Genomic DNA, 26,275 nt, shown 5'->3' on the forward strand with positions numbered 1-26,275 from the left:
CACAGAGAGAGAAGAGAGAAGGGTTAACTTGAAGGGAAATTTGGTTTCTGAGCTCCTCAGGGCTTCATCTTTCAATACTACACATTAAGGCTGAGGGGGGTCCAAGGCCTATGTGCTAGTCTGTGTGGGTACCCTCTTCCCTCTCTGCTCAGCTTCTTCCCCACCAGGAGGAAGGAAAGACAAACAATAGCTATGAGTAATGGAAATTCTTGAATGAGATTCTCATTTATAATTCCAGTAACAAAGTTAATCATTTATTGAAAATATTTGACCATCATGAAAGTTACCATACTATTAAATAAAAGATAATATGTCTGAATTTTCACAATTAAATTTGATTTTCAAGTGTCTACAATATTGCAGCAAGAATTCAGATTCAGTCATATTTCAAGATTATGCTCTCCTATTTCAAATTAGTCTATTAATGTTGATCCTTTAAAGGTAAAGACAAAATCACTAGGAATAGCTAATCATATTTGCAAATTTGACTTGACACATTTCATAGTACATCTGGATCAGGATTAATACTTTCAAATTAAAATATTTTGTTAATCTCCAAGAAATTAACACAGGATAGTGGTAATAGAAGGAATGTTTTAAGCAAAGGCACTTAGACTTGGATAAAAGAAATATTGTGATTTTTATTTTTTCTATGGTCACCTGAAATACTAGCTAATAGGCTAATAATAATTCTTTGTCAAGCTAGCAGCCACCAGGACAAAAACCTGGTGGTTTAGTTTTTGAAAGACCTGGTGGTTTCGTTTTTGAAAAACATCATGTCAAAAATAAAGTTTATCATTTTGCTCAATATTAATGAATATTAGAGTTTGTATTATTCATTGGCTATGTCATATAGTACAGTTAGGTATTTAAAATATCTAAAACTTAAAAGCAAAATTTAAGAAAGTTACTTTTGAACTTTTTAACAATTGTGCTATGTGAATTTTTGAAGTTAAAAAAGTAGAAATCGATACCATGTAAGGGAAAAACAAAAAGCAGGTGAGAAAGCTTTAGAGGGCTTCATGAATATTTTAAACTAGCGCAAAGCCGTTATGTCAGCAATGGCAAGGTTGCTCAGCTCTAATGCCCATGTGGATTTGGATAAAATTCTCAATTTCTATGTATTTCAGTTTCTTCATCAATAAGAGAAATAGACTAAAAACAAACTCCCCAAACGCCACAGTAAAGCAGGTTTATAATAGTTTTCACTCTCACTTGATGAAAGTCTAACGCTATTATTAGATTCAGCTATTTCTTCCTTGTGTGGAACTGTATCCCTGCGAACCAAAAGGAATGATTTTTAAAATCATTTCTTTACTGTAATGCCATGTAAGATTGATAACAAATTCTTCTCTCAGGAGGAATGGGCAAGAAAACTTAACAAAATGAGGATGTTTTAGTCGCATTCTTAGCCATACTAGATTTAGGGGTTTGAACCCTACATAAAAACTGTCTTAAAGAGAGGTGAATATAGCTAAACTACAATCTAATTGGGGAAAAAAATAGCATCACACCTTTCTGTGGATAAAATAAAGATCAGAACTGATATTCACCAGACAGGCAGCACTGACCTTGCCCAGAACAATAAATGAACTCTCACTACAATAATATAAACTTGTCTTTTTATTTTTCTCAAAGTTGTTCAGAGTCCTATCAGTGTGAACAACGAAGTAGAAAGCTCCTGAAAGCAGTACCTAAACTATTCTGTTTTGCTTTGAGCAAGGAACTTATCTATTTCATACTGAATAAGGTGCAGAGAGGGCTAAAAAACAAACAAACAAACAAACAACAACAAAAAAAACCCACCCTGATTTAACAATGTTAAAATCTACTGGGTAACCATTAAAATAATTAATATTGAAACACTTGCATTATAGTCAAATTAATTATAGCTGCTTACAGGAAAAGACCATTAAAAGCCACAAAGCCTATAAGCAAACTAGATGAAAGTGCTACAAAGAAAGCTAATTTACAATCACACTTGTACACAGAGAAAATTATATTCCTCATATGGCATAATTCATGAACAGTTAAAAGTACAGATGAGTTAGGCAAGAATGGAGGGAAGAGGAGGAGGAAGGGTTTTCCCTGAGGGAAGCTCTTTGTTTCACTGGATCTTTCTCTTACTCCATCCTTCTTTTATTTTGGTATCAGGGATTGACCCCAGGGGTGCTTAACCGCTGAGCCACAGCCCTAGTCTTTTTTATTTTTTATTTTGAGACAAGGCCTCATTGAGTTGCCAAGGTTGACCTTGAACTTGCAATCCTCCTGCCTCAGCCTCTGGAGCCACTGAGATTAAAGGTGTACACCATGGTAGCCGGCTTACTCCTTTCTTCTTGAGCCTTGTTTTAGCCTACATTCTAGAATTTTTCTCTTTCCAGGCCCTGCTCTGGTCTCCCTGATCAAGTTGCTCTTTCTCTTAAACTTACTCTTGCTCTTCTGGGTCTGTGCATGATGTTGTTGCTCAGGTTTCCATCTGGTCTTCTCTGGCCAGCCCCAACACTCTCCCTGGATGATCTCCTTGTCTCTCACAATTATCTCTCTTTTCTTCCTGATACTCAGAGCTTAGGCATCTGCCACAAGATTCAGCTCTATATATCCAGATTGCCAGCTGGATACCCTAAATCCACATCTAAAACCAAATTTATCCGGGCTGAGAGATTTTATTGTGAAATAGGGCAGAATGAAATTTCTCATCCTAAAGGGATCTCCTATGATAATATGAAAACATTTTTACAAGAGGAAGAGAGCCAATGACCAAGAGTGAGAAAGGAAAAAAAAATTAACAGAGTTCTCATAAATTTTCAGTATAATAGAATTTTATACTTTAATAATAATCTAATCATAGATTAAATTGAACATTATTTGAACTTTAAGTTCAAATGAAGGATGGTTCCTTGGTTGGGTGTGTTTTGCCCAACACCAAAAGCTAGAACCAGATTGAAAGCAAGAAGTAGAAATGCTGCTTGTTTGGAATTCTCCTTGGCCTCCAGCTACTGTTTTTTTCCTGTGCAAAGTGGAGAATCTTTTAAAGACCATTGTTTGGGAATGAAGTTCCATGTAGTAGCTGATTGTATTCCTTTCACAGCACAAAGCCAGGGGAAGAATGTCAAAAAAGAAAAGCAAAAAGGAGTAAAGGATTATGGTAGTCAGTCATGTCAAAATATTTTGGTATCATCAAAATAAAGGCCCCTTTTGTTGTTTTTAAGGGAGATGCCCATGATTTTAATGTATATTCTGGAGCTAGTGCTACTGTACAACACACAACACATTTTAAAACTATGAAGTACTACAAAAATTTCATTGAAAATCTATTAGAATTTCATCTTGGGTTTATTTTATTAAAAACTGATACATAAAAATTGAACATATTTATGGGGTACCATGTGATGTTTTGATATATGTGTACATTGTATAATGTTTGAATCAGGGTAAAAATTCTATTTTCTCAAATATGTATCATTCTTTGAGGTGAAAACATTTAAAATCATGTCATTTAGATTTTTTGAAATACACAGTATATTTTCATTGTTTATAGCCACCCTACTGGGCAAACAGAGCATCAGAACTTATTTATCCTAACTACTAGTACTCAGATCCACCTTTTATGTTTAAAGTACACGCTGAAACAAATTTAAATTATAATATCTTGCAGAAAAATTTGAATTTGTTTCTTTCCCTAGAACTCCTCTCTTGGTATTCTTTAGGTGAAATGATGGCAACTCTACCATACTAATTGCCCCCTCTCTCTCCTTTTCGTTTCACAGGCACACAATTCCTGGGTCTTAAATTCATCCTTGTGACTGATTTGTCAGTCCCTATTCCAGATCCTTTTTCTTCCCATCATTACGAGTCTCTTCCACTCCAGTTTTATTCTCCTTAGGTTCATCTCACATGCTGCTGACAAAATAATAAATATATCTAAAATAAAAACTGAACCATATCACTCTTAGGCTTAAAATCCTTTTCATTATTCATCTACTCCACACATATTTGCTGAAGGCCAGGCCCTGTGAGCCAGATCTGTTGATGATATTTGGAACATGGAGTGAACAAGACAGATGATGTCTCTGTGCCCATGGAGCTTCACTTTTGCCAGGTCATTTTCACTAAAATGGCCTCCATGGTCTCGTCCTTCATGGTGAGACCCCTGATTTCATCTGACTTCCATTTCTCTTGTTGGCAAAACTACATTTTTCATTATCTCAAATATTGCATCAGCAATACAGTCTGTTTATGATTCTATGTATATATTACACTGTTTCATACCTCTAAGATTTTCTCCTATGGGTCCTTAGCTCTCCTCACCTACTTTCATCTTCCTATTCCTACTGATTTTTAAGAGAGGAAGTCTCTTTTTAAACTACTCAGGCTAGATGAAGTATCCCTTCATTGTATTCCTACAATAATATCCAAATTCTACACCTACCTCAATTGCATTGTAAGGACCTTTATGGTGAAACCATTTTATGTACACCCAGTTCTAGACTACCAGTTTTAGACTATTATTGCTTTAATGAGTACTGAACTTGAACATGATTCATATATTCAATATTTCTATAATGATTTCAAAGAGAATTATTGACAAAGAGATACTGATAGTATAGAGATTCACAATTCAGGGAAGAGAGCAAAAGGTGTCTGGATTATAGTTCTTATCCCCTATCCATGATAGGTTTAAAATATTCTGGTTGGTCAACAATTATCAAGGAAGTTCAACCATTTATCTTGTTTCAGTAATGTCTGCTGCATTGTTACATACCTTTGTGATTGAGATGTTATGTTGTGGTGAAGCCTGGTTCTTTAAAGATTTGAGGAAATCTCTTAAAGGATGGTTTTAAGTATTCTTCATAAGAGATTTGAATAATAAAGGAGAAAACTGGATATGAAATATATTGAGGCAGCAGAAAGTAATCACTATCTGCAAAGAGACACTGTAACATGGGAAAGAAGCTCCACATGAGTGCCTTACAGTGTAAAAACTGACTTTCCATGAGGCTTCCAAAACATTCTGAGGCAACAAGCACTCTACCTTGACTAGTTGGATTGAAGTGATCATGATTTTTAAGGCCAAGATTCATGGAGAATAAGCCAAAGCTATTTCATGAGGTAAGAGCTTACCATAATTTCTTTTTTCCATTTTAAGCTACTTCTAGTTCTAATTAGAATAGATAACATAAAGTTGGTCATATATCAGATATTTAAATCTCACAGTGAAATATAAAGTTTCTATAATAACATATGCCCCAAAAGTATACATAAATACAGTTCATTCCATCTGTGAGACCTACTATTTGTAATTGTCCAATTATATAGAGCCGGCATCTACTATTTGTATGTGTGTGTGGGGGGTGCTGGGGATTGAACCTGGGGCCATGTGCCTGTAAGGTGCACATTCTACCAATTCTACCCAGAGCTATACCCCTGGTCCTGGCATCTACTTTAAATGGGAACTTTGCCTGCAAATGTCAGTTTATTTCTCGTAGAATATGTGGCAACTGGACCCGTGTTCTTTTATAATAACTAATTTCAGGAAGGAATATCAGGCTAATTTAAGGGTTTATTAATGTCTTCTAAATTACATAATTTTATTTTGAGGAAAAACTATAATTTCTTTTTAACAAAAGTTTAGATGATTATGTTTCAGTATTTTAAATAAATTATCAACTATATTCACAGTAAGGAAAATCATAAATATAATAATGGTTTAGAGATTTGTACTGACCATCCATCTTCATTAAAATGACAAACAACTGGTAGCTATGAATAAATGTCAATGAGCTTGAATTTCTGTAAATTTTCTTGGGTTAACACATTTAACTCTCCTGATGTTTTTAAAGTGACATATATCCATTTTCACATTAAGAAATCAGTAAATTTTTAAATGAATATTCTCTGCTCTAGCAATTACTTATTATGTAACTTTAGGATTCAATCACTTAAACTAGTGATAATACTCTGAATATGGGAGATATATATATATATATATATATATATATATGTATGTATGTGCATCTGCATAAACATTAGTAGATTCTTTGAATAATGTTTATATTTCTATATATTACACATTTAAGTACATATATGTCCATTCATAAGCTTTAATCCATTTATCCACCTATTTGAATATTTACTATACATCTACCATGAGCCAGACCCTGTGTTCATTCTGAATAAATCATGGTTCCTGCTCTCAAAAGGTAGATGGTTAAATAAACAAGGACAATAAGTGACAAGGGCAATAAGTGACTTATGAACAATATAACAATTGATTGTGTACATACAACAAATCAAGTTGTACCTTAAAACTACAACCATACAAAAAGAGGTTTAACATAACAGGTTTATTTGTCTTGTTCTCCCAAATCAAAGTGTGTGGAGTCTGTCCACATATATACAGTTATTCTGAGACTGCCTACAAAGCAAAAGAAAAAATAATTTTATGTTACAATCCACCTTACTCATACACATATTAATAAATGTTTTGCCTAGGTATGAGTGCCATTTTGTATTAAAAATTCTCAGTCATGATCAAAACTAACAATCTAACCTTAAAGTTTCTTTTTCCTCCTCTTTTCAAGGTCATTAAACTGTTCCTGAAGCCTGAAAGTCACACTGTCTCTTCACTGTTTGTTCAGCTGATCACAAATCAGAGGTAATGACATTTACATTGCTAATAAACTTTGTTCCTGTTAACTCTTGTTTTGGTATAGTTTCTTCTACCTGGGAAAAGCTCATTTGACCTCCTATAGGAAAGTTTAACTAGAACGAATTCTCTGGCTAAGAATATCCCTTTATTTATAAATCCACAAACACACACTCATATCAAACTAGAAATTTATGAAATTTCCTAATTATCTCTTCCATATGAGAAACAGAACTGATGTGCAAAACAAATTAAAATATGTTGTTAATTTTCCCTGATGTTCACATTAAATTACCTGATAAGTCTGGTTGTATTTGAAAAGTACCTCCTTAGTCATTATGGTTTACACAGGCTACATGACAATGACCTCTTATGTTATGTAGAAACAGACTAATGGAAAAATATGTATTTTGATGGATATCAAATCCTAGCTAGTGTGGAGACAATTGAAAATATTAATTTGGCTGTTCAATATACTCAATTTCAACCAGTGACATACTTGTTTGTTTCTTTAATATTTCTTTGATCATAATTATTAACCTATATTGACTATTACAGGCTTATTGGTCTGAGGTGAAAAGTGAGAATTCCAAACTCAGTTTCTTTTATTAATGAGAACCAAATGACCTCAAACCAAAGCCAGATTAAAAAAAAAAAAATTCCCCTGGCTTATTTAAAGTCTAAGTGGTAGCAGTTTATAAAATGTCTGCTAATTATTTCCTGTTTTATTGTATTTGCTTGGCCAGGTATAAATAAACATATGCCTAAATAAATATATAAAGAAATAAATATACACAAAAGGATGATGAGGTGATAAGACACGTATGTCCGGGTTGGAGTTGTGGTTCAGTGGTAGAGTGCTCACCTAGCATGTGCAAGGCCCTGGGTTCAGTCCTTAGCACTGCATAAAAATAAATAAATAACAATATTGTGTCCAACTACAACTAAAAAATAAGTATTAAAAAAATGAATATATCTGAATAAAATCCATATTATGAATTTTATAAAACTTTTAAAATAGTAAAGTGTATCAAGATCAATACACAGTTTATGTAATTTGAACAGTGCTGAAAGTCCAATAAAATATATAAATTTGGTTTACAGAGTTAATTCAATAAACAGTATTTGATATGTGCTTAAAAATAATAATCAATAATTCTGAGCAATTTTCTATGTGGCAGGGGCTTTGCTGAGTGATTTCTATGCTTTCTGTACTTTAATTTTCATTAGAACCCAATGAGATGGACTCTATTATTTCCTGTCAGAGAAGACTGAGGAATTTTAGTGACCTAAGTAAATTGCCCACTTATTATTAAGAAGTGACAGAACTAAACTTTCGTGACTTCAGAGTCAAATTCCAGCTCATATTTGGCCCAATGTGGCTTAGAAATTTGAGGGTCTAGAATGGAGTCTCAGTGTCCAATCAATTACTTGCCCTAAGACTTCAGGGAAATCACTAAACTTCTCCAAAAGCCAATGTTCTAATATATAAAATAGAGACAATAAAATATCACAATCATTCTTATAAAGTTATCCTGAGGATTGAAGAGACAATGCAAGAAACTATAGAGCACTCTACAAATACAATTTCATTTCATTGTGATATCTAAACATTTTATAATTTCCAGGATATTCTGTAGAGTCAAACAATAATATTAAACCAGAGATCTCATCAGAGAAAGTGCTTAGGAAGTCACTGGAGTAATATTCTCTTCCACTATAGAAAATTTTAGGGAGGTTGCCAAAGATGGCACAGGGCAAGTATTAGAAAAAACCTTCACCTTTTGTGGATGTAATGACAAATGAAAAGAAAACCAGTATAATGGACTAAATTTCTGTGCCCTCCCCAATCATATATTGAAGCCCTAACTCAATATAATTATATTTGGAGATAAGACACGTGCAAAGGTAATAAATGTTAAATGAAGTTACAGGTTGGGGCTCATCTAACAGGGCTCGTGCCCTTATAAGAAGAGAAAGAGACAGCAGAACACACACACACACTCTCTCTCCGTCTCTCTCTCTCTCTCTCTCTCTCTCGCACACATATAAACACATGCGCACGCGCACACACACACACACACACACACACACACAAATACAGTGAGAAGGGAGTCATCTGCAATTGAGAAAGAGAACTCTCACCAGAAACTTAATCTTGGACATTTTAACTCTCACTTAAACTTAATTTTTAGTCTCTAGATATGTACGAAATAAATTGCTGTTAAGCAAGGCTATGGTATTTGGTTATGGCAGTCCAACCAGATTAATATCACCAGTATCATGTTCACCCCTCATGGTGCCAATGTCACCCAAAGAACAAGACCAACTGAGCCTTGTCCAGCTGCCAGCTGGGTAGCACTATGTTCTGATAAATCACATGAGGAGCTGACAACCTGGGGTTGTGGCCCATAGAATGTAAGAATGTCCTAGAAAAGGTTAGCATGAATGGGGCTCAGTATAAACTACTTTACCTAGAACAAAACTGTCCAAGTTCAGCAGGTTACTGTAAATATCGTCAGGAAAACAATAATATCAAACCAGGAACAATGAAAATACATCAACAAAGGTGCGGTGTTAATCTGTAAGTATGTCATTTCTAAAAGCTTAAAATTGAACCCAGGCAAAGAGTAGATAGAATAATTTTGGTTCATAAAATTACAACTGAGCAAAGAAAAGAATTTCTGCATTAGAAATAAGTAACTTTGTATCTTTCCTTTTCCCCAAAGCATGGTATCTACTGGCATTTACTGAGCTAGAAGGGAAACAAACAGAAAAGTTGTTATATATAAAAACAGGTATGCCACAGAAATTCTTTTTGTACTTTATTTTCCTTAGGATGAATATAAATTACATTTCTTAAGAGTAATGTCTAATTGACAAGAAGATAAGATTAAGTTTTCAAATGCAAACATATCTTCCTAGAAAGGTTTATCCCAAATTCTTGAGTACTCCAAAAATCATAGTTGGCAAAATGTTTCTACTTACCTTCTCTTTTCACACTAATTATCTCCCACACGATTTAAAAAGAACATTTGGTGAGCATTTTTTCTGTTTGAGGCACTATTCCAGGTACTTACAGCAGGACCCGCTACTTGCCTCAACAATCTCCATGATACTACCAGTACCAACTTGGCAATCTGCTTCCTGGTTTAAAGAAGAAAAAAAAAAAAATCCCCCAGCTTCCTTTGCAGTCAGCTAGTACCACATGACTAGGTTCTGGCCAATGAGATGTGAGTGGAAGTAATTAACTTCCGGGTCATACTCTTAGAAGGAAATGAGTACTTCCTCCAGATTTCCTGTTTCCTGTGGTCTGGGGAGTGGAAGTGGTGGTGAGCTGAACCAACAAAAAAGGAACGCAGACCAGAAGTGCCTATATGTGCCTTGGGATGGTGTAGTTTGGGCTCCCAATACACTATCACACCATTCCTGAATTACCCGGTGAGACACACAAGCCTTGCTTGAGATCCACTACATTCTTCAGTTGCTGTTACTGTGAGTGTTCTCATTAAAAGATGATTTTACATCTGCCTTAGGAGGTACTACCAGTTTTACTAAGGAATTTAGTCCTAGAGAAATTAAAGAACATTCTCATAATCGAAGAGATGGTGGTGAGGATGGGATTTTAATTGAGTGTCTTTTCCATTATATCATTTTCATACTAATAGAAAATAACTAATTCATAAGAAATTAAATTGTGTATTTTTCTAATCCCTGATATATTAATCTTGTAGGATTATGAAAAGGCTTCTGTTTCCTTGGATTAGAATCTGGGTAACAAACCCTTTTTTTCTAATAAAGAATCTGGTAGTCACTTTCTGATGCCTCTGAGACTCTGTCTCATAAAATGTTCCATCAGGAAAAATATGGATAAAAAGTATGTTGGACTGTGAAACAAATGGCTATTGGGGATGCTCTAACAATTTATAGAATTCACTAAAAATATCACAATAACTGAGAAACAGACCTGAGGGATTTTTTGGTGCATTTTTTTCTCCTGCTGTTAATCTTAAGTACTCTTTTAGGCCCTGGACAAATAGCAGGGAACAGACTAGACAAAGTCCCTGTACACTGGAGATGATACTCAAATGCCTATGTTGTAGATAATACTGTACATAAATTAATGTAAGGTTATGATGTGAGTCTAAAATTTTATTTTCAAAATTAAAAATGAAATAATTTGGAATAATAATTTTAAATTTTTAGAAAAATGTAAAGTTAATACAGAATTCTTATATTCTCTTTACCTTTTAATGTTAACATGTTACCATGAGACATTTGTCAGTGTTAAGAAACAAATATTTTTTTTTAATTGACAAATAAAAGTCGTATATAAAGTATTCCCCTTGCCTTGTCCCCAGGGGAAATAATAACAATTTAAGACTTTCAGTTGGTGCTTGAAACTGTAGATGGTACTAAAGTCATTAATTTAGTGCCATTTTCATTTCAACTAAGCACTTATCATGCATTGTGGCTATAACTTTCATAGTTTGAGATTGCAGTTTGAGGTGCAATAGCCTAGTAAATTTCTTTTTCCTTTACAGTTTCACGGAAAGAAGATCCATTTTTATTGTAGATTGTAGCAATCTCAGCATATGAATTTTTTCTTCCCTTATTAATTCAAGAACTTTCACCTTTTCACTTAAGGGAAGCACTTTACAGCTTTTCTTTGGCATATCTTAATTGTCTGTACTTATACTTTTGCACTTGGGCCCATTAAGTGAAATAAGGATTACTTGAACACAAGCAGTTAAATATCAAGAATAGATCCGACAGACAAGGTGGCTACTGAGTGACTTGTGAGTAATCTATACAACGTGGAAATGTTGGACAAAGGGATAATTCACATCTTGGTTGGGATGGAGTAGATGGCATGAGACTTCATCATGTTGCTCAAAATTGTGTGCAATTTAAAACTTATGAATTGCTTATTTCTGGAATTTTTCATTTAATACTTTCAGACTGTGATCATAACTAAAAATGAGGGACTATGAAAAGCAAATTATTTTGAAATATGCACACATTGTGGGAATGGCAAAGTAAAAAAAAACAATTGGTTCATTTCTAATAATTAAGTTGCAGAGTTCCTTCAGTTTCTATGAGCTGTTTTCATAAATGTCCTTTCTCTATCTAGCATTTATTCTTCATGCTTCCCTAGTATCTTCTAGTCTGGTAGTTTCTCAGTTCTTATTTTTTTTTTCCTATGACCTTGAAAAATTTGAGCAGTACTGCCATGTATTTTGTAAATATCCCTCAATCTAGATTTTTAAGTGTTTTTCTCAGGATTAGATTGGAGTTATGGGGTTTTTAAGGATAGCAGAGAGGTAAAGTGTTCCTTTTATAATATGATACTAAAAAGATAGATGATAGCAAAATGATTAATCACTGGTGATATTAACCCTGGTTTCTTTTATTGGAGAATGAGATTTAGAAACCCAGATCTGGGCACTGTGTGTGCTCATTGCTACTGAAATATCAATGTTTCCTGGCCCTACCAGGAGTAGTGCGATTTTTTAAAAATTTAATAATTTGTGGGCATCAAAACTGATGAGTATTATTTCTGTAAGACTGCATTAAAATGTAACCAGTTTATTTGGGGATACACACACACACACATACATACATGTGGGACACATACACACATACTTAGAGATAGTCAAATAATGTTAGCTTTGAATAGTAAAATGAATTATTTAAATGTTACAATATTCCTGTCCTTTGTATTCTAATATACTAGGTCTTAATTAATTTACACAGGAACACACTAACTACAGAAGAAATGCTCTTTTGGAAGTGCCTTAAAAGAAACGAAGGGCTTGGTGCAGTGGCACATGTCTATAATCCTAGCAACTCAGGAGGCTGAAGCAGGAGGATCACAAATTCAAAGCTAGCCTCAGCAATTTAGCGGGGGTCTAAATAACTTAGCAAGATGCTGTTTCAAAATCTAAAAAAAGAGGGGTGGGGAGGCTGGGGATGTGGTTCAGTGGTTAAGCGCCTCTGGATTCAACCCCTGGTATCAAAAATAAATAATTAAAAATAAAAAAGAAAGCATCACCTTCCTCACCATGTCCTTCAGTCTGCTGCTTGGCACATAGAAGTGGTGACAGGCAACTTTTGTGGGACCGAGGTTTAGGGATGGTAATGTGTCAAGGTAAAAAGAGCCTGGATTCCTTAATGACTTTGTAGATCTGTCAAATAAACCCTGTACTGTAAAACTCCAGACTTGTTTTATGTGGGAGAAAAGTCAACTATTGCTTAATCCCTTATTATCAGGGTTCTGTTTTGAGGTCAAATGAAATACCTAACTAAAGGAGGTAGTTTGGAGATGAGGCAGAGAAAAAAATATTACTGAGGAACTACTATATATCAACTACCCTATATACTTCGGTTCATATAATTATCAAAACAACACTGTGTATATGTGAGAGAATTAAATATTTATTAAGCTGAGATTCTTGCTTATACTTACATGGCTAAGTATTGCAATTAAGCCAGAATGTAAATGAAACTCTGTTTTCCTATGACAGTATGCTAAAATGTCTTCCATGTTATAGATAACTCAGACCTATTTTATTTACCAGTAATGAGGGCAAACACATAAATTTTTATTCTTCCCTCAACATGTAATACAGAAACGTATCTAAGTATACAACAAATGCATAACTAAATACATATTTAAATACACAGCAAAATGGAAACATGCATTCATACTTTGACACCTCTTATTTGTGTCCATTGTCTATACCTCAAACAGTAGAAATAACTTCTGGGCTACTTCAAGAGTGAAACCTGAGGATTTATTTCTCTCAGTCCACACGTAACTATAATTTTTCTCTCTGGGCTAGACTGGGAGACCACTCCAAACTAAACTACTCATTGATTTATACATTCATATTTATTGAACTTCTACTATATAATCAAGCAACATGCTATATCTCATGTATACATTGTTGAATAAAGCATAGTTCCTATTCTCCAAAAGATTATAGTATAGTAGGAGAAACCTCAGTATCAATGACTTTGGGAAATGCATAATTCTATATTGTGAGAGGCTATGCATAGTAGGCTATTTAGCAGCATACCTTGCTTTTTTCCACTAGATGCCAAGAGCATCCTAACTCCTTTTGATAACTTAAAGTATCTTCAGAAATTTTCAAGTGTCCCCTTGGAGCAAAATCATCCTCTTATCACCTATTCCTTCCTCCCACCTCATCAGAACTGTTGCAATAAATGATACTATAAATATGCAAAAGATAGGCATAAAATGACAGGGTTCTAAGGTCAGGAAAGTTTTTAGAGGAGGAACTTTTCTACAGAGACCTGAAGCCTCAGTAGCATTCAGCTAGATGAAGTAAATAATTGCATGTGTACATCTGTTTTATTTGAATATCAAGAGGCCTCTGAGCATATGTAAATACTGAATTTTAATTAATATAACATTTGTGGATTGAAAGGTGGTGTAGCATGATTGGAGTGGGGAGGTATGCATGAGGAGGAGGTATGCATGAGGAGGAGGCATGAGAAGGTACATACATGTATCTACGAAGGAAAGTAGAGGTCCAGTCACAACAGCATAGGAGCTGGTGATTACAGAAGGCCAATGTTTGGGGAGGAAGGAGTTCAGGTTTTGGACGAGTTTAACTTGAGTTTCCTGAGGGACCACTAGGTATGGATGTCCCATAGAAAGTTAGATTCTCACTCTGAACCATGACTCAGGCCAGAAGAATGAATATCGCCTATGTAGAGAAGCCGTAAGTGTGTGTGAAATAACCCAGGAAAAAGTACAGAGTTTGAAAGAGGAGCCAGAGATCTGACAGTGACAAAGTGGACAGAGGTAAGGGAAAATCAGGGCAATACTGATGTCACAGAGGGTAAATGAGGAGAGTTTCATCAACACAGCATAAAGGTCAAGTAAGATGAGGAGTGAGACACGTCCACTGGAGTCGGAAATCAGGAAGACATTGGCACATTGGCATCCTTTGCCAGAGCCACCTTGTGAGTGTGTTCTGGGTGGTGGCCAGCTTACAGTGGGTTGGAGTGAATGGGATAGGATCCAGGAGAGACATTTTCAAAAACTTTGGCAAATATATTGGAATGATATAGGCAGGTCTCATGGTAGTATAAACAATAACTGTACCCAAGTAAAAACCAAAAAATTAGCATGAGTTTCAACTTTAGGAAAGTTGTGGATACTGCTTGAAGGCTGCTTTCTAAAAGTCTGGGTATTTTTTATTAACTCCCTCACGCAATTGGTGCATATAAGCACTGGATTGTTTTTGTTTCTGTTTTTCTCATTTTCACAGTATATCACACAGTTCAGAGTAACTTTGCAGTACCTATTTATTTTTCTTATGTTATGTCTTCAGAATAAAGGACTATAATACCGGATCCATTCTGCACTAACATCATAGAGCCTTTTTTAAAACATAATCATCCCTAAAGGTTTAAAAGCAAGAATTTAAAACAATAAGCTGTTTTATCAAGCTCTTAAATTATATTTCCCTTAAGTATATATTAGTATGTAACCTAGCAGCCTTGGAAGAATTGAATCATGACAGGTGAATGTTGCAAGGTATGCTAGATGTTTTCTTACACCTGTCCATTCAGTGAGTTTAGAGGAATTACTTCCCACACAGCTTACAGTTCTTTCCCTTCACTCCACAGTTAGTACTGTCATCTTCATTATTTCTCTCTCCATGTGCCTGTGCACTAGAATCCTAACAGGTCTCCTTGCCTCCATTCCTCACCCTCACCAAGTCTCTGTCATACTAATAGGATGCTATTTCTAGAACAAATATATCAACACTTCATAAACTACTGTCATGGCTACTCATGAAACCCAGAATCTGTATGTCATATAAAGCCTTTTATATTTTCAGCCATCCCTTGAATATTTCACTTCATATTTACATTCTAGTCATATAAAGCCATACATAGATCCTGAGGCTTTATGCTAACTCTCTCATTAGGCTGTGTTCTTTGAACGGCTGTCCCTGTTCATCTAGAGAATGGCATACAAGCCAAGTTCAAGCCATCTTCTCTCCCTCATATAGGACTGACATATCTCTTTTTCTGCCTCTCCCCTCAATGTATCTTACAAATTTCTGTAATGATCTCAAAACAACCTCTTTGCATGTATTACTTTTTACAGATATCTGTCCTATTAAAGTCTCAGCTACTTAAAAGATGGGCTGCTTTCTATATTTTTACATTTCATCAAAACATATCAGGAGCTCAGTAACTATCTGTCAGTTCACATATGCCTGGTAAACAGCTATTGAATGAATCTAGTCTAAACCTCTGCTATTACCAATGAAGAAACAAAGTCCAGAGAAATAACTTGCCCAAGATTACCCATCTAATGGGTGGCAGATTGAGGAACAGAAGTGATTATTGTTGCCTGTCTTTTAAACTAGGGCTCTTATCATTATACTTGGTCAATACTGTATCTATTTGAAAGGAGGACCCAGGACCCAACTCTGTAGGTTGCTGACTTATTTAAAAAAAGGTTTAATATTAAATATCTAAGTAAATATTTGATGAGGAGCTATTACCTATTTCTGGTTGAGAGAACTAGTAGACTAGATCATTTAAAAGTAGCATATTATTTGATTTTATTCTCACCTTTATCCCTAAACCTTTACCCTCTTCTACCTGGTTGACCTCACCAGTTAGTGTTTACTTAGGTATTTTCAAAAGATTTCAAAATCTCTAAATAAATGCCAGCTGAAGGAAAAACTAATGTATTACTCCATTCTTGCTGGCAGAGAAGAAGCCTATTTAATATGGGATAAAGATAAGAATTACAAAGAAACTCTCTTGGATTTATGTGAGCAAGTTGCATTATATGAGGAGACTATATCTTTGTTTATATATATGAGAATATATATATATATATATATAAGATAACTAGCTTATGCTTTTCATTCATGACTACAAATAAAACAGGACACTTAACTGATGAAAATGTTTTATTTTGGGGTTTTTAATAGTCCTTAGTATATAACATTAATATGTAAAAGCCCCAAAGAGTCCATTAGAGGCTCAGTACAAAAGCTACATATTAATAATGCTGACACTATGTGAGATGAAAGCCAATTTCTGCTATTTAGGAAACATAAGCAAAAATCAACTTCCTGAAAGAGCTGAAGCTTATGAGTAAAAGAGGTTTAAAATGCACATGTCCTACAGATGGCAGAACTTAATATCACCCGAAAAACATAAGACAAAGAAAAGATATAAAAAACCACCTCAAAGCCCAGGTTTCTTTCAAGTCTTCCACTCCAAAGAAGATCGAGAGCACTGATGAATATTTGACTTTTCTTTTAATGATAAATCTCACTTTAAAAATCTATGAAGTTGGCTGTGTGTCATGGTGCATGTGTATAATCCCAGTGGCTTTGGAGGCTGAGGATTGAGAGTTCAAAGCCAGCCTCGGCATCTTAGCAAGGCACTGTCTCTAAATAAAACATTTAAAAAAGGGGCTGGGGATGTAGTCTAGTGGTTGTGCATCCCTGGGTTCAATCCCTAGTGTGTGTATGTGTGTGTGTATATATATATACACATATATATATATGTGCAAACAGAAGAGAATTTCTTTATTTTAATGTATATATATATATACACACACACACACACAAAATATATGAAGTAAAAGTTGCCCTATGTTTCAAATCTCTCAAAAGATAAAATGGTCCTTTATATTCCTTTAGGCATTTATGGCACTTGAATATGGAAAGACTTGTCATAGGGAGGTGAAGTGAAAACCTGAGTGCCATTTTGTTGGTGCCAGTTTCTACCTCCATTGGAAAGGTGGGTTCTTCGCAGGCCCTTCTCTCTGTACTAGCAAAATTTATGATGTAAAGAAATTCTCTTCTGTTTGCACAGATTTTCATTTCAAAGATGGGAATGAAGAGGAAAGATTATTTTTCTCATCTTTATATAGAACATCCTAAATGTCAGGACCCAGTCCTGCCATTCCTCATGCAAGAAGGGGAGTAGGAGATGGAGTTCTGTCACACATACCCACCATGATTGCTAAAATCATTTTCCAACTTAGTCTCACTCTCCTGGGAAGGAGCCCGAGGCCATGAAAACCACTCATTCATCACATGCCACACCACTGTGATCCACTGAGCAGACATCCAGGGTCAGCATAATTTGCTTGACAGCCCTGAGGTCAGCCTGCCTAGTGACTTAAGACTCTTTTCTTTTCCCTCTTCAAATGTTATTTTGTACTGTTCTTTGTATACAGGGGTATTTCTGATCCCCCCAAAATCAGAGGTGGGGAATCTGAGAAGGAAAATGTGATGATACAGTAGGGCTGAACTTGAGGGGCGTACACAGAAGGAAAATGTCACAAAATGACAGTAACTCTTATAAAACCTATTGCAGAGACATCTGCATTTTAGCTTTTCACATACTCTTGCTTGACCCCACACCTGCAATCTCTCTGGTATTTTTCACATTTTAGTTTAAAACCAATTTCTGTTATCTGTGACAATTTCATACATTGGCTGGTACTCCATACATTTATAGTGACAAAGAAACATTAAAAAATAATCATATCCATGCACTTAGGGAAGAATTAAGGAAGGCGTGCCAGCTTTAATTTTAAATTTTCTTGTTACTTGTCAGTTTGCCTCTCAGAGTTAATGCCAGGAGGGAATAAAAATCATCATTACTTGCTAGCTGCTCAATGGCATACATGAAATGAATAGGGGGCTTAATTCAAGTTTAACTGGCTCAGTTTCTCCTGTATCAGCAGAAAGCCAGGGACTGGCTGCTCCAGCTCCCTGTCCACTCTTCCATCAGACACAAACCAGGGAGAGCTGCCCAGACACACACATTGCAGAGGGAAAGGAGAATCTCAAAGTCGGCTGGGAAAAGGGGGATTATTTAAGATTATTTCCTGAATGGACTCTTTGGGAAGTAGTATTAGCATTTTTTTTTATCCTTAGCTTTTCCTTGTCCCCTGGAGAGGCTGGGAAAAATATGTCTTACTAAAGGGTCCCCAGAATTTAGAAATAATTAACCAAGACTAATTCTAACTCACTAGCTCCATGATTAAAAGGAAGAATATCAATGAGATACTGTCAACTTAGTCACTGGAATACAAGCAAGTTGGTGAAACCATCCCATTTTGGTGATAAAACTGTGTCTTACAGAAGGCTATGCAATGAGCCAATTTGAAAAGAGGATATTATTGTGATGTGAATGTTTATTGCTAGGCTGAATTTCATGTTGATCTCCTGATTTTTCTTTTGCAAGGCAGATCTAATTAAAGTCAGACATTCAATTCAGTATTCATGAAACTATCACCAGAAGGACAACAGTTACAATGGGAAAAAAAATTAATATGGTATAGTGGAAAGTATATGTTTAAAAAGGTCTGGGTTAATATACCTTCTATTATATAGGGTCTGTGTATAACTCTGGAGAAGTCAGTTAACCTCTCTGATCCTCTCCTACCACATGCTTAATGAGGCATTCATTATCTACATCAGCAGATGATGTCAGTCTTACAGAGTTACCAGGATTGAGCAGGAGGGTACACAGACCTTACAGCCAGATCTCTGAACTCATGTTCTGTACTTTGAGAGACTTCAGGCAAATGAAGTGAACTTCTTTGTCTCAGATCACTTATTTGCAAGAAATGGATTGTTAGAGACTTGGCTTCATACCATCACATGAAACCATGGTACATAGAGTTTAAGGCCAACGTGTGGCACTTGATAATTTTACCTGTGCCATTCTATTTAACCTGTGACTGGTATTACTCTTACTTTACTGTCCAGAGTGTGGTAGTGTTCAATAAACAGTGGCTTTATTTCTTCCTTTTGAATTTCCTTTGTACTCCCTTTCTGAGAATTTTACATGTTTTTAGTACATAAACATTATTTAATTCTTTCAGCTTTCCCTTTAGATAAATGCTTTACCTGACTTACATTTACTTATAATAACTGATGGAAGTGACAGTCCTTGAAAGCTAAGGTTTAATGAGACCTTAGGGATTGTTTAATTATCCACTTCCTATTACAAAGATAAAGTGTCTCAGACCCAGACTGGTTCATTCCCACCATGTGTGTATGTATTTATGTACACAACATTCATATATATTTGAACTCTTAGAACTTTTATTTTGTAATGATAGGAAATTCTTTTATGTTATTTTTAACTTCTTTCACTATGTTTTTCCTATTTATTCCATACATATTCAAAAAGTTGCCTTGGTCCTTTCTATGTTATTCATATACTGTGTTTTCAATTTTAAAAAATTTCAGCTTCCTAACAGTTCTTGAATTAAGCAAAAATGGGATTTTTAAAATTAGAATCTGTTTTACTTAACACAATATATATTTTATTAACTAAGAAAATATAGACAGAATTAAAGGGTATGGGCTATTATTACCAAGTAGATAGTCAGAACCCAATGGGAGTCAGGGTTGGCCTAATACTGCTTTCTTAGAAGACTGTGTAATAGTCATCCCTAGAAATTGCTCCTTGCTAATGAAACTTCAGCTTAATCTCTTTTAGGCAGGGCTAATTTAAAAGCACCTTAAGATTGTTCTACCCAAATAGTGACTTCAGCACCTGCTAAGGGTGTAGGGTAGGGAGTAAAGCAACTGGTCATCACTCTCTGCTTTAGCTTTCATTTTGCTTTGCTTACATAACACTAAGCCCTAGTTCTCCTTGAGGGTTGACATAGATTCTCTTTTGCCCTCCTAGATTGGTCTTAATGGAATGGGTGAGTTCCTTATAACAGTTTAACTGAGGCTTGAGCAGAGCCTGTATCAAGGTCAGCTATGGGCTGAATCTCATCTCCCTCTGGGTCCCAATCCATAAAGTTACTGGGACCATAGAGTTCCTTCTGTCCAGTGACTTGAAATATCAACCAATTTTCTTTTTCGCTAGTGAAACACAGGCTGAGTCTGCCCTATATATACACAATGAGAAAATGATGCTGTAGGCAGAAACAATCTTTTAAAAAATCATACCGATGAAACCTTTGCACAACTTCATTTATGAAGAATAAATAGTCCGAACCCCTTTAAAATAAGATGAATCTCAAGATGCAGGTTCTTTCTCTCTTTTCCTGATCTTCCTTCTTTTTTTCACTGTCTTTTAGAAAACATGTGATCTCTAAACAGTGATGCACTTAAGAGCCCTCTACACCCTCTTCCTCCGGTTGTTCACAAACATAATGTCTACTTGAAAAAAATTTCTTTAAATAATTTAATAATTTTACCACTTTTAGTAATTCATAACTGTAGCATTGACCATGGTAACTTAAGAGTTTCAATAAAGTTGATGTCTGAAAAACAAATCAATCATAGCTATCATAATTCGAGCTCTATTCTTTTTGTAGAACTCTTTCCTTTAGCAATAAGTCTGCTTCATGAAAGAACTGACAATGAAAGCAAGACATTGTGATTAACTGCATGTCATTTTACAACAGCAGAAACTCACAGCAACTTTTACCCTATAAAAGTGCTAAGAGTGGGTAAAAGAATGCTGCTGAAGAACAGTATAGTGCAATATTTTTGGACAACAATTTTTACAGAAAGGAATACACTATTAAAACACTCTTTTGGAATTATGTTGTTACTTCATGATCCAGATGGAGTTGTTGCATTATGTTAATTAATAACAAGGTAACAAATATTAAATCAAAAGTGTCTTAGCTCTGTTGAAAGCTGTGTATGGAAGATTCTTGGCAATTCTAATCATCAGATACTTTACTCCTCTGTGCTTTATTTTATTGATAGAAGACACTAATGGCTTCTCAAAAATTCCTATGAAATTCTATTAAGTATATCATAAGGGAACACTGGGAATTTTTATATAGGAAAGCTGTCTGTTACAACCTTCTAGGGGACTTTAAAACATAAGCATTTTCAGTAAGTTTTATTTATTCACCCACTATAAAAAAGTATTGTTAGAAGGAAGACAAAGGAAATGATTTCTCTAGGATTCAATTAAATCTCCCCCAAATTTTAATATAGCTTTCAATTATGATAAAAATGAATTACTTATTATCAATGGGAATGAAAACCTGGTTTGAGGCAAGAAACATTTTCTTTAAATTATAACAAACACTGAAACATAATAGAAAATAGCCTTTAGAAATTGCAAGTGAAAAATAATATTAAAGTATCTGAAGAAGGCACTACTCTATTAGTTTTTATTCTGTTTGCTGAACATTTGAAATATTTTCCATTTAAATGCTATTTCTTTATCAAAATTATTAGTAACAATACTATCATTGTAAAACAGTTATAGTGAATATATTTGATTAAATGTCCATTTTCATTTCAGAACTATAATTTAAAATAAGGCTTTCCATTGGCAATACTTTAATCATTGGCTAAAATATCCTCTCATTTGTTATAAACCTGTAAGAATTTTGAGTAGTTCAATTTTCACACATGTAAACAAGAATTATTGCTTGAATATTTGAAAACACCCTCAAATGAGAGTAGTTCTGAAGAGTATATAGAGGCTCAAGTGTCAGCACAGGCAATTCATCCTTGTGGTTAAAACAACTTATTTCTACCAAAATGTCAATTATCATCAACATTTTTAGAGAAAAATCCTACTCTTTTCTATACCATTCTTAACTCATCTTAGTTATGACAAGGATGACCATGTAATTTATCATCCAACCTAGGACAGTATGGAGAAGGAAAGAGAATGCTATTAATAGGCATAGACCAAGAAGGTCTCAAGCAAACTGAGCTCACTGGTCACCTGAGGTATAGCTTTCTTCCTTTATCATCTTTCTGCCATTAAGCTGAAAGTGCACACGAGTAGTCATCTACTCCAAATTATAATGTCTACCTCCAGGAAACATAAGTAATGATGGGAAGGAGTGGGAATTGGGGGGAGGAAAATGACAGACATTTTTCTTTAAAGTTTGAAAAAGAAGGCAGAAAGGAAGAGAAGACCTAAATAAATAAATAAATAAATAAATAAAAATAAGACTATAGCAGAAAACAAAGTTTAAAATAAATAATCACACCACTTGCCTTACTTCTTGCTTTGAACTGGCTTTTGCTTTCCATTTAGCCTTTAGCCTACTAGTAGAGATTAGTAGTTTGTTTAGATTAGTCATTTGTTATTATTAAGCAGCTTTAACTTCAATTTAATTTGGCAGCCACACAAATCTAAACAATAGAATGAGAAGTAGGTAATTCCATCAGGTTTCATTAATGAACCAATACTCAAAGCTATTTCAAAGGGTCCAGTGCTCTCAAATGGCAGTTATGCTAATTTAGTCACTGTCAACTCATCATACATTTTTAATAATACCTACTTTTTTGCGTATGTTACAGCAGGGAAGAGAGTGTTCACCACTACTGATTTCTAGTCTTCTTTGTGACAACCTATATCTAAGCCCCAATGTTCTGGGTGTAAGTCACAGAAAATAATACCCTAACATATGACTTAAGCCAGCAAATGGCATTTGGCCTAAGGTTGACTCAGTTACTAAAACTGCCAGCACTGCTGTAAGCCCATTGTAAGCTGATGTTATTTTTGACATTAGTATTTTTAAAGCTAGTTCAGATAAAGAGGAGGCTCAAGGCCAAAAAATGCTTGTAAGTAAGATTCATTTCAGGACAACAATAGGTTACACAAACCATGATACTAAGCCATTGTTTTAGGTGACATAGGCAAACTCTTGATATAAATTAGAAATTAATAGAAGACTTTGCAGATCTACTACAGTATGTTGAAGCAAATTTTACAAAAGCATAAAATAAGTGCCAATGAAAACTAAAAATCTAATTTTATTTTTAATTTTAATCAGTCAATAAAGAACTTATTGAACAAAATGAAAACTATCATTAAAATACCTTAATACAATCTGAAATTAGGAATACCAAAAAAAAAATCATCCTTTATATATCTGAGTTTTTTATTACTACCTCCCAAACAGAGAATTTGGCTTTACTGCATGAAGTGTCTTTCCTAGGCTTTCTTCATTTCAATCACTAGGGTCTCCATTGGGGATACCTTGGGTTGTTCAACAACTATGCCAACCTTCTAATATTTCTTCCTGAAAAGCTTAGAAACTACACTTCCTGTATGCTCCTATTGCTTAGGTTCTTGGTATGATTTAGGTTACACCAACTAGAAATGCTAAATTAGGTCCCCATGGGGCCCTAAGACCCAGTTGTGATATGGTGCTTTACAGCAGAGGTGTAGAGAGGTGATGCTTCCCAATGATGGAGCCAGTATCTCCATCAGTAGCTTAGTTCTGTACCAGAGCTTCAAGAAACTCAAGATAAAGGTTATTTATTTGGTTTTCAGTCATTCCAAATATTCTGTAAGTTGTTGAATAAATATTCTAAATAGTCCCCTTCTTCTTAAATTAGCTAACATGGATTTGTTCTTTGAATCTTGACTAATGCAGTATCTCTTAAAATAGTAATAAAAATTACAAGTTTCCTGCTGGGTGTGGTGGTGCATGCCTGTGATCCTAGCTGCTTGGGAGGTGGAGGCAAGAGGATCACAAATTCAAAGCTAGCCTCAGCAATTTAGCGAGGGCCTGAGCAACTTAGTGAGACCCTGTCTCTAACTAAAAATACACAAAAGGACTGGGGATTTGGCTCAGTGGTTAAAGGTCCCTGGGTTCAATACCTGATGTCAAAAAACAAAACAAAACACAACTAGTTTTCTTATTTAAAAAATAAAAGAAAAATGAAAAAGTAATGAGCATAAATTTCTTCTAAGAGAGCATTTGGTCTTCCCACTTTGGCCTATTATTAATATTTCTCCAGTATTTTAGCCACTCCCTCTCCTACCTCTCCATACCTTCTCTTTTGTTATTCTTTAAGAAAATAAAAATGATCAAGTTGGTGTGTTCCAGAATGTTGACTTGGCTTTTTTCATAACCCCATCCCTACCTTGGATATTTAAAGATCTTGATATAGGCCACACCATTTCCTTCCATTTGAAGACTTAATTATATTTGGATGTGATGAAAGCTAGAGTGGGCAAACAAAATTTTCCCTAAGGACCTTTTCTTTAGAGTGGTATACTGCAGATTCAGGTTGATATCTAGTAGAGTAAATAACTCCATGAATGATATTAATGGTTACATAAGAAAGCTAAGAGAGATTTCACAGTGCTCTGTGTATAGCTATTACTCTGAAGAGACTTGAAACCTACTTGTCTAGGTGTAAACTGAAATAAGTTTTAAGTAGAAAATAATAGGCAGGTCCCCTGGGTCTATGAATATATGTATTTATAACTTCATAGAAACCATAAAAAACATAGCATTTAAAAAATCATGTTCAGAGCAAGCATTTTGTGAACAGTTTAGGAGTGATGTACATAAAAATCTCAAGGACTTACTTTGTTCTCGCATATAAAATGTATAAATAAATTCTTTAGCATCTTTTAGTAAATCTAGATATTAATATCTGTATATATTATTGAATAACAAATTACCAATAAACTTAGTGACTTAGAACCACACCCATTTATTATCTCACAGTTCTATAAGTCGGAAGCCTAAGTAGACTTGATTGGATTCTCTGTTCAAGGTCTCACCAGTCCCAAATCAAGGTGGTGAAGAGGCTGGACTCTTATCCAGAGTCCTCTATACTTCAGATCTGTCTTCTAAGTCCTCCTTCCTTTTGTATGTTTGACAGAAACTGAGTGGTTTTTATTATCCCTCTTCCTGCAAGTAGAGTTTTGGTGTCTGTCAGCCCTTCACTGGGTACTCTCCCTGTTTCTTCCAGTCCAAGATGGCAGTGTTCCTGTTGGTATAATTTTCTCAAGAACTTCGTGGGTCTCTTATGAAGGGCTCAGTGATGCACCCTATTAGTCAAATCATGTCCATGAATCTTTTTGAGATGACTCTTTCTCCATCTTTGGCTTCTGTTAGATTTTAAAGGGCAGCATTCTTGAGTCATCACAGAAGTCCTCTAATTTAACTAACAAGATCTATAAAGTACAACTTTCATCTCTTATGTCCAACCACTCTAATCTTTTGATTTTTCAAAAGTTTCAGCAAAGTGTTATGCAGCCAAACCTTTGGCTTCCTTTTCTTTTTCTTTCTATGCCATATTTTCAGAATCAGTCTCTTAATTTGCATCTTTTGTCCTCTGAATAGGCAGAGATTTTTCCAAATCAGAAGTCCAACTCCCTTTTTGTTTAACAGTTAACCTGAATTTATCTCTCCTCTCACATTTTACTCTAAGCAGTAAAAGAAACAGGTGACATTTTCAACACTTTAGTTGGGAATCTCCTTGACTAGATACCCTAGTTTGTCTTTCACAAGTTCTATTTTCCACATAACTGGAGGAGACAATTCCACAAATTTTTGCCACTACATAACAAGGATCCTCTATACTTTTAGTTCCCAATAATACATTCCTCATTTCCTACTGAGCCTGCAACAACATCTTTAATGTCTGTATTTCTATTAGGAGTCTGAGCTTCTACCTACTTCCTCATTCCAGAGCCACTTTTATGTGTTAACTTTTGTTATAGCAGTACCCACTTTTAAGCAGCTAATCTAGACAGAAAGGTCCTATTTCTGTGAGTTGTTATAACAGCCATAAGTTTGGTTTTTATATTTCTGTGGTGGGTTTAGTGTGCCATCTTAAAGAGTTTCAG

At 34.9% G+C, this 26,275-nt stretch overlaps 1 protein-coding gene and 1 long non-coding RNA gene across 8 annotated transcripts in view; one reads left to right on the forward strand and one right to left on the reverse strand.

The window, feature by feature from the left end:
- Znf385b (zinc finger protein 385B) overlaps positions 1-26,275 on the reverse strand; it is a 359,572-nt gene that overhangs the window by 115,518 nt on the left and 217,779 nt on the right. The window contains exon 1 of one of the 6 annotated variants that reach the window (XM_078017684.1): positions 9,635-9,652. The exons of the other annotated variants lie outside the window; for them this stretch is intronic. The gene's annotated coding sequence lies outside the window, so the exon portion shown is untranslated. Of the gene's footprint in view, positions 1-9,634; positions 9,653-26,275 lie in introns of those variants that run through there. 6 annotated transcript variants of the gene reach the window in all.
- Positions 1-26,275, forward strand: part of LOC120893069 (uncharacterized) — a 131,397-nt gene that overhangs the window by 94,231 nt on the left and 10,891 nt on the right. For both annotated transcript variants that reach the window (XR_013424181.1, XR_013424182.1), the window contains 2 exons: positions 3,768-5,109; positions 6,582-6,655. This is a non-coding gene — a long non-coding RNA (uncharacterized LOC120893069). The remainder of the gene's footprint in view (positions 1-3,767; positions 5,110-6,581; positions 6,656-26,275) is intronic.

The sequence above is a fragment of the Ictidomys tridecemlineatus genome, chromosome 7, assembly GCF_052094955.1.
Source record: "Ictidomys tridecemlineatus isolate mIctTri1 chromosome 7, mIctTri1.hap1, whole genome shotgun sequence".
NCBI lineage: Eukaryota > Metazoa > Chordata > Mammalia > Rodentia > Sciuridae > Ictidomys > Ictidomys tridecemlineatus.